Source organism: Sturnira hondurensis, unplaced genomic scaffold, assembly GCF_014824575.4.
Source record: "Sturnira hondurensis isolate 20B ecotype Veracruz unplaced genomic scaffold, ASM1482457v3 Scaffold0006413, whole genome shotgun sequence".
Lineage (NCBI taxonomy): Eukaryota > Metazoa > Chordata > Mammalia > Chiroptera > Phyllostomidae > Sturnira > Sturnira hondurensis.
The window spans coordinates 937,839-945,811 of NW_028079044.1; the positions used below are offsets into that span (position 1 = coordinate 937,839).

General features: G+C 39.9%; 1 pseudogene; it reads left to right on the forward strand.

The window, feature by feature from the left end:
• Positions 1–3,153: 3,153 nt before the first annotated feature.
• LOC118989043 (uncharacterized) lies at positions 3,154–3,268 on the forward strand (annotated as a pseudogene).
• Positions 3,269–7,973: the final 4,705 nt, after the last annotated feature.

Genomic DNA, 7,973 nt, shown 5'->3' on the forward strand with positions numbered 1-7,973 from the left:
AAATATGCATATGAATTTGGGGTAACCAAGCCCCTGGGATTAGTTGATAAATTTTTCATTTTGGGAAAAGTGTTATTTTTCAAAGTGTGTTATACCCAACTCGATGATCAAAGTTTACAGAAAGACATTTGGGTAATTTCAGGAGCAATTTCAGGGCCGGCACTGTCATATGAAATTGTCTGCTGAGTGGGTGGATATCACTGTTTATTATGGGTTATTTACTGGGAGCCAAGTGGGACGAGAGTGTCAAGTGAGACAGAATGATAGAGGAAAGAAAATGACCAGCTGGATTTGTAGTTTAACAACAAGAGATTTTTACTAACTAGCTCTGTGACATTGGGTAAGTTCCTTAATTTTCCAGGGCATAGTTCCCTTATCTAGACAATGAATATTGACAACTGCTAAGGTTCTGTATTAGGATAGTTTTAGCTGTTGTAACAAACCCCACAATTCCAGTGGGTTAAACACAGTAGAAATAATCATATTTAAAAGATAGGAATACTGACTTCTGGCCAAAATGGAGGCATAGGTGGAAATACTGTGCCTCCTCGCACAACCAAATTTAAGAACAACAAAGATTTAGAAATGAAAACACAACCAGAACAGACATAAAATTGAACTGTATGGAAGTCCAACAACCATTCATCCAGACCAGTAAGAGGGGTGGGGTTGGAGTCGGTGGTTGGCGGAGAGGGGTCTCGGCAGGAAAAAGCAGTGGCTGGTGGACCCAGGCACACAGGCCGCATGGGGCTAGCAGACCCCAGGCACAGGGAGGAAATGAGCAAACCCAGTGAGGTGTGCAAGGCGGTTGGCTGACCACGGTCACACATTTGTGCACAGATAAACTAGGCAAAAACAGGCAGTGAGACAGACTGCACAACCAGGGCCCCGGCACTGGGAAATAAAGCCTAAAAGCATCAATTGAAAACACTTGTGGGGGTTGAGGTGCTGTGAGAGACTCCCAACCTCATAGGAGAGTTTGTTGGAGAGATTCACAGGGTCCTAGAAGGTACACAAGCCCACCCACCTAGGAACCAGCACCAGAAGGGCCCAATTTGCTTGTGGGAAGTGGCAGAAGGGACTGAAATCCAATAGAAAGCAGAACAAGTGCCATTGTTCCCTCTCTGACCCCACCCCCACATACAGCATCACAACCCAGCCACTGGGTTGCCCTGCCCTGGGGAACACCTAAGGCTTTGCCCCTCATATATAACAGGTGCAACCAGACCAAAAAATTATGGCTCAAACCGAAGAACAAATCAAAGCCCCAGAGCCAATACTTTTAAGTGACCAAGAGATAGCCAACCTATCAGATGCACAGTTCAAAATACCGGTGATCAGGATGCTCACAGAACTGGTTAATTTTAGTCACAAATTAGATGAAAAAATGAAGGTTACACTAAGTGAAATGAAGGAAAATGCACAGGGAACCAATAGTGTTGGGAAGAAAACTGGGACTCAGATCAATGGAGTGGACCAGAAGGAAGAAAGAAACAACCAAACAGAAAAGAATGAAGAAACAAGAATTCAAAAAACTGAGGAGAGGCTTAGGAACATCCAGGACATCTTTAAACATCCCAACATCTGAATTATAGGGGCACCAGAAGGAGAAGAGGAAGAGCCACAAGTAGAAAACTTATTTGAACAAATAATAAAGGAGAACTTCCCCAATCTGGCAAAGGAGATACACTTCCAGGAAGTCCAGGAAGCTCAGAAGAGTCCCAAAGAAGTTGGACCCAAGAAGGAACACACCAAGGCACATCATAATTACATTAGCCAAGATTAAAATGAAGGAGAGAATCCTAGAAGCAGCAAGAGATAAGGGGACAGTCACCTACAAAGGAGCTCCCATCAGACTGTCAGCGGATTTCTCAAAAGAGACCTTCTAGGCAAGAAGGGGTTGGAAAGAAGTATTCCAAATATGAAATGCAAGGACCTACAGCCAAGATTGCTCTATCCAGCAAAGATTTCATTTAGAATGAAAAGGCAGATAAAGTGGTTCTTAGATAATGTCAAATTCAAGGAGTTCATCATCACCAAGCCCTTATTATATGAAATGTTAAAGGGACTTATCCAAGAAAAAGAAGATAAAAAATACGAACAGTGAAAGGACAGCAAACTCACAGTTATTAACAACCACACCTAAAACAAAAGCAAACTAAGAGGACAGCTAGATCAGGAGTGGAACCATGGAAATGGAGATCACATGGAGGGTTAGCAATAGGGAGTGGGAGGAGGAGAGGGGGGGAGAAGGTACAGAGAATAAGTAGCATAGACAGTGGGTTGGAAAATAGGGGGAGGGCAAGAGTGGTGTGGGAAATGTAGAAGCTAAAGAACTTGTGACACATGGACATGGACTAAAGTGGGGGGAAGGTGGTGGGGAGGGGTTGTGCAGGGGGGAGGGGAATGAAGGGGTAGAAATGGGACAACTGTAATGGCATAGTCAGTAAAATATATATAAAAATAAAATATAAAAATACTTTTGACCATTAAAGTTTTTCCTTTTTCAAATAGATTGTTAAAACTGAAGTTACAGCCTTGTTGGAAATACACACATCAAAAATTTGTAGCTCAAGTTATTAAAAAAAATGAACACTCAAGTAACCAGTACCCAGAGACACTTTCCCCAAATTACCGACAGAAACTACCATTCTGACTTGTAATATCGTACATTAGTTTTGCTCATTTTTAGCATTTTCTATAAAGGGAAACCCATTGTATGTATTCTTTTATGTGTGTCTTCTCTGAATGAGAGATTCAGTTGGTAGATTCATACATGCTGTTGCATGTGGCAATAGTTCATGAATTTTGATTGCTTCATGCTGTTTTATTACATGAATATATCAAAATACAGGGTCCAGCAGAAGTAAGGCTGGCTTGAGTGTGGCTGGCAGGGGATGTGAATATCTCACACGAGATGGACCGCAATTTGAACATTTCACCTAGAATGTCATATGGTGGGCTTGAGTGTGATACTGTTATGTTACAGAATTACATGCTTATGATTTTGTAATAACAGGGGCTTTATTTGTGCCAGATCCTGTATATTTGTTCCTTGTTGATAGATATTTGAGTTATTATGAAGCATGCTGCTATGAAGATTCTTATATATTTTTTGGTACATATACACACACATATATAAAGTGTATATCCATTGCTTCTCGGCCTTTTGGCTAAGATCAAGTGTAGTATCTGTTCTTATCAGTTTAAAATACATATCCATTTCTAGTGATATGTATTTAAGAATTTCATTATTGAAAAATGCTATAAGTTTTTCAAGTGGTTGTATAAGTTTATGCTTGTACCATCAGGACATGAATGTTCTTATTGATCCTCATTCTCACCAACACCTGGTATGTTAATCTGCTTAATTTTAGCTATTTCCGTGGGAATGAACTCTCGTGTTTTAAATTTTAATTTCCCTAAAGGTTGATGAGGGTTAGCAACCTTTCATATATTTATTAGCCATTTGGATATATTTTCTGCTGACTCCTTAGGTTCCTTACTATTTGTATATTGGGTTGTGTTTCTGTTTATGGATTTGTAGGTGTTCCTTACGTTTTCTGAGTATGAATTTTAGTCAGCCCTGTGCCAGAGTATTAGCCTCCTTTCTGATTCTTGTTTTTTCATCTCTCTTTATTCTCTCTCTAGTTTTTTTTTTTTGGTTTACTTGATTTTATTAATTTTTTGAGTTGGAAGCTGATTACATTTATTTTAATCTTTCTTTTTTAAAAAACAAAGTATTTAAGGCAATGATTATTTCTCTGAACACTTAGCTTTTCTTGTTGGTTCTGATAGGTAGTTTGTTTTCTTGTTGGTTCTTACATTTTCTATGTAAGCTGTAAGTTCAGTTTGGATTTTCTTCTTGAATCAAGAATTGCTGACTTCCGCCAAGATGGAGGCATAGGTGGAAACACTGTGCCTTCTCCCACAACCNTTCTTACATTTTCTATGTAAGCTGTAAGTTCAGTTTGGATTTTCTTCTTGAATCAAGAATTGCTTAAGAAAAAAGTTTTCTTTTTCTGTTTTGTTGTTAATTTCTTGTTTGCTGCCTTGGGATCAGAAGATACTGTTTATACTACTACTTTGGGCAATTTATTAACATTTTCTTTGTGACCTAATCAATTTTATGGCCCTTCCAAAAACCACTTGAAAAGAAAATATATTATTTATATTAATGTTGGGGACCGCCCTGCCCCGTTTCAGGAATTGTAAACCGTCTCCCATGTCTAAGGCTGTGCGTGACCTCCGGAATGCGAGCCACTGAGGAGACAAGGCTTGTCTCTGGCAGCAGATGCTGCCCCTGCTTCATCTCCCTGCCCCCAAAGTATGGTCGGTAGGGTGGTCAGAGACAGGTGAGACCTCTCAGAGGAGGGGCAACCTAGGCCAGACATGATCACTTGGGAGGCCATCAGGGAAGGACTCAGGGGGCTGCGACAAAGAGGGAGTCATGGATCCTCACCCCCCCATCCCTCCCCACCCCACGATGAAGCCCGAGTCCCTTTGTCTAGTCCCCTTGTCCTCTGGGAGAAGTGCTTCCTGGCTCNCCCCCGACAAAGCCCGAGTCCCTTTGTCTAGTCCCCTTGTCCTCTGGGAGAAGTGCTTCCTGGCTCCAATCCACTTAAGCCTAAAAACCTATAATGGAGAAGGTAGTACAAGCACTGTGCTGAGAATGGTGGGCTCCCTGGGTAATTAGGCCTGAGAAGAAATATGTGAAACCCTGTGAGACCTGCTTTGTTTAAGAATGCTTTTAGTTAGATGATAAGGACCCAAGCAGAAGAAGAGTTTATGTTCCCAAAGTTCTGTAGCCTTTTAGCTGCCAGGCCCTGATTTAGAAGAAGCCCTAATGGTTCTTTGTATACTATGTACTGTTTACTGCTTGACAATGGTTAATAAGCTGTACCTGAACTCCTGTGCAAAAACCCCAATAAAAGCCCGACTAGGCAAGGGTCGGTGCACTCTCTCTCCCTTGGTGAGAGAGTTGCCGGGCCATTCCAAGCTGCTCTCCCCTTGAGAGGGTGGTGAGGCTGTTCTGAGGCTCTCCTCCTTGAGGGAGTAGCCTTGCTGGCCCTTTTCCTCCACAGGACTCGGTAGTCCATGTGAATTTGTCTCATGTCTCATCCATGACACCGTGGGCACTGCTTGTCAGTGCCCACATCATATTAAGGAACTAGAAATTCATATTATATGTAAAATCAGTCGGCTTTATTATGTTGACTTCTATAATGTTTTATTTAAAACCTTTTTATTTGCTTGTTTCTCATGTACTGAGGTTAATTTCCTAAGACTGAAGTGTTTTTCTCTAATTCTCTCTGAATCTCCTAACAAATGTATTTTATGAGTAATACTCTAAGATGTACACACTATTTTATCTTCTTTGAGATTTGTACCCTTTGGCATTATGAAGTAGCCTTCCTTGTCTTATTAAGTTCTTTTGGCCTGAATCCAACTTTGAGCAATATTCAGATTATTATTTTTTCTTTTCATATATATTTGCGTAATATATGTTTGCCTGTTATATCATCTTCACCCCTTTCTGAGAATCTGTATTTGGCAAAGAACTGTATGCTATGATCCAATAGGAATATAGTTTTTTTTTTAAAGATTTTATTTATTTATTTATTTATCTTTAGAGGGGAAGGAGAGAGGGAGAGAAACATCAATGTATGGTTGCCTTTTGTGCGTCCCCTGCTGGGAGTTGGCCTGCAGGGAACTGGCCTGCAACCCAGGCATGTGCCCTGATTGGGAATTGAACCGCAATTCTCTGGTTCACAGAGGAATATAGTTTTCTTTGAAAAGGTGAGTTTAGCTCTTTCATATTTGTTTATTTGAGAAATACAGAACACCCCAATGCCCCAGTCCTGTATTTCTTTTTTATAGTAGACACTTTAAAAATTATTTTCTATTGTGGCCAATGGAGAGAATTAGTGTATTATCTTTTCTTCGTTGTCTCCTGTTCCATCCCCTAATACAATTACATATCTTTCTTACTGTTTGCCATTGTATTATTCTGTAAAATTTGGTCTTTGTCACTTGAGTTTTTATAAAGCTTAAGTGATAGACTTTGTCCTCAGCAGGATTATTGTCTCTACCCTACTTCTATCTTCTTTTCTCGTTCCTCTGTCAACTTTTGTTTTAATTCCGTATTTTCAGGGCATATGACATTGACCTTTTGTTCTATTACCTTGTACTCAGATTGGTTTTAGTCTTAGTACGTAACCCACTTAAGCAGAGGAGGCTGCATTCCACCAGTCTCTTTGCATTGTTTCAGTAGTCTCTTGGTTGGATGAAGTTTGACTTTTAGTAAATTCCTTAGAAGGGCTTAGGCACATGATCCTGTTTGTTTTATTTGAATGTAACTCAAAGTTTTGCTGGTTTACATAAAATCCAAAATCCCAGTTTATTTTTTTGAAGGATTTCATGGGTATTGTGCCACTCTTGTATCTACTACTGAACAATTGCTGTGAAGAGGTTCGAGGCTAGGCTGGTTTTCACTTTGAATTTGTGACTCTTACATTATTGTCCAGCTTTCCAAAAGTTTCCTTCTTCATCTTTGATGTCTAGAATATTTATCAGGATACGAGTTTGTATAGGCTGTTCAGAGTCATTTACCTTGAGGAACTGGCGTGCTCTTTTGATAGATAGATTCAAGTTTCTTGAATTAAAGCTCACAATATTGTAGAAATAAAAGACCAAACAACTGAATACAGGCAAGGGCTGTTGAGTCAGAGCTTCCAATACAAGCAAGTCAGCCACCATCACCTGTGTTTGGCAGTCACGCAAAGGCAAGAAGAGAAGTGGGAAAGCTTTTTGGTGCAAATGGAAGGATTCGGGTGTGACCTGTTGGGGGAAGGTTTGGGCATGGGGAAAAAATAGGTAGGCTAACTATAAGTGGGGCATCCTAACGTGATTGGTTCAGGAGCATATTTGATTTTCTCTGATTGTTTCTAATGGGAAACTGAGGCAGAAATTAAGGAAGCTGCCAGTCATTGATCCAAACATGGACATTTTGGACTAATTGCTATGAGGGGTTGTTTGGTTTCCTGGGCTGGTGTTTTATATATGTCCGGATATTGTTGGTAAATTTGAGCTTTCGATTTTTATTTTTCCCATTATTTAAGCTTTTTTTCTTGGCATACTTATAATATTTACTGTGGCCATCCTTTAACTGTCTTCCATATCATCATCTTCTATCAAGTCCCTTTATTTATTTACTTTTTTAAAATTTTATTTAATTCTTGTTCAAGTACAGTTTTCTGTCTTATATTCCCAGCCCTGCCCCGCCCAGTGCTCCCCACCTCCCTCCCATTTCCACCCCCCACCTTAGATATTGTCCATGTGTCCTTTATACTTGTTCATGGGAGTCCAGCCCCTTTTCCCCTGTGATTCCCTACCCTCTCCCCTCAAGTCCTTTTAAACTTCCACTTCATTTTTTCCTTTTTAAAATTTCTCTTCCTTGTATCTCAGGCCGTGTCCTCTGCATTTATTTTCCCTTTTACCCATTCTGATTTTGCCTTTATTTCTGTGATTGCTTTATTTTTACTTCTTCTACTTCTTTCCAGAAGGCTGCCAGCCCATATTTAATCTCTCACTTGTGTTATTTATTCCCTGGGCTTTTGCATCTGTGCTTTGCACTCATGTTCAATAGAGGAAATTTCTTTACCAGCTATTAAAAATTTTCGTTTTCTCAGTGGCAACACTGATCTGTGTTCCTCATTGCCATTTTCTTTTCTTGATCCTTTCCTCACTTTAAAAAAATTCTGTATTATCTTTGTGTAGAGCCTATGCTGTTTTATTACTCAACTGAAGAGGCGAGTTATTCTTGGCCCACTAAAATGCGTAAGGGCGAGCCAAGGCTATTTAGATTAGGTGAAATTTGTCTTATGATCCAGGTTTCATAAGAAAATGAACTGTGAGTTCATTTGGACTTTGATTCTTTTTACCCAATAAAGAAAACTCCATTGCTTTTTATT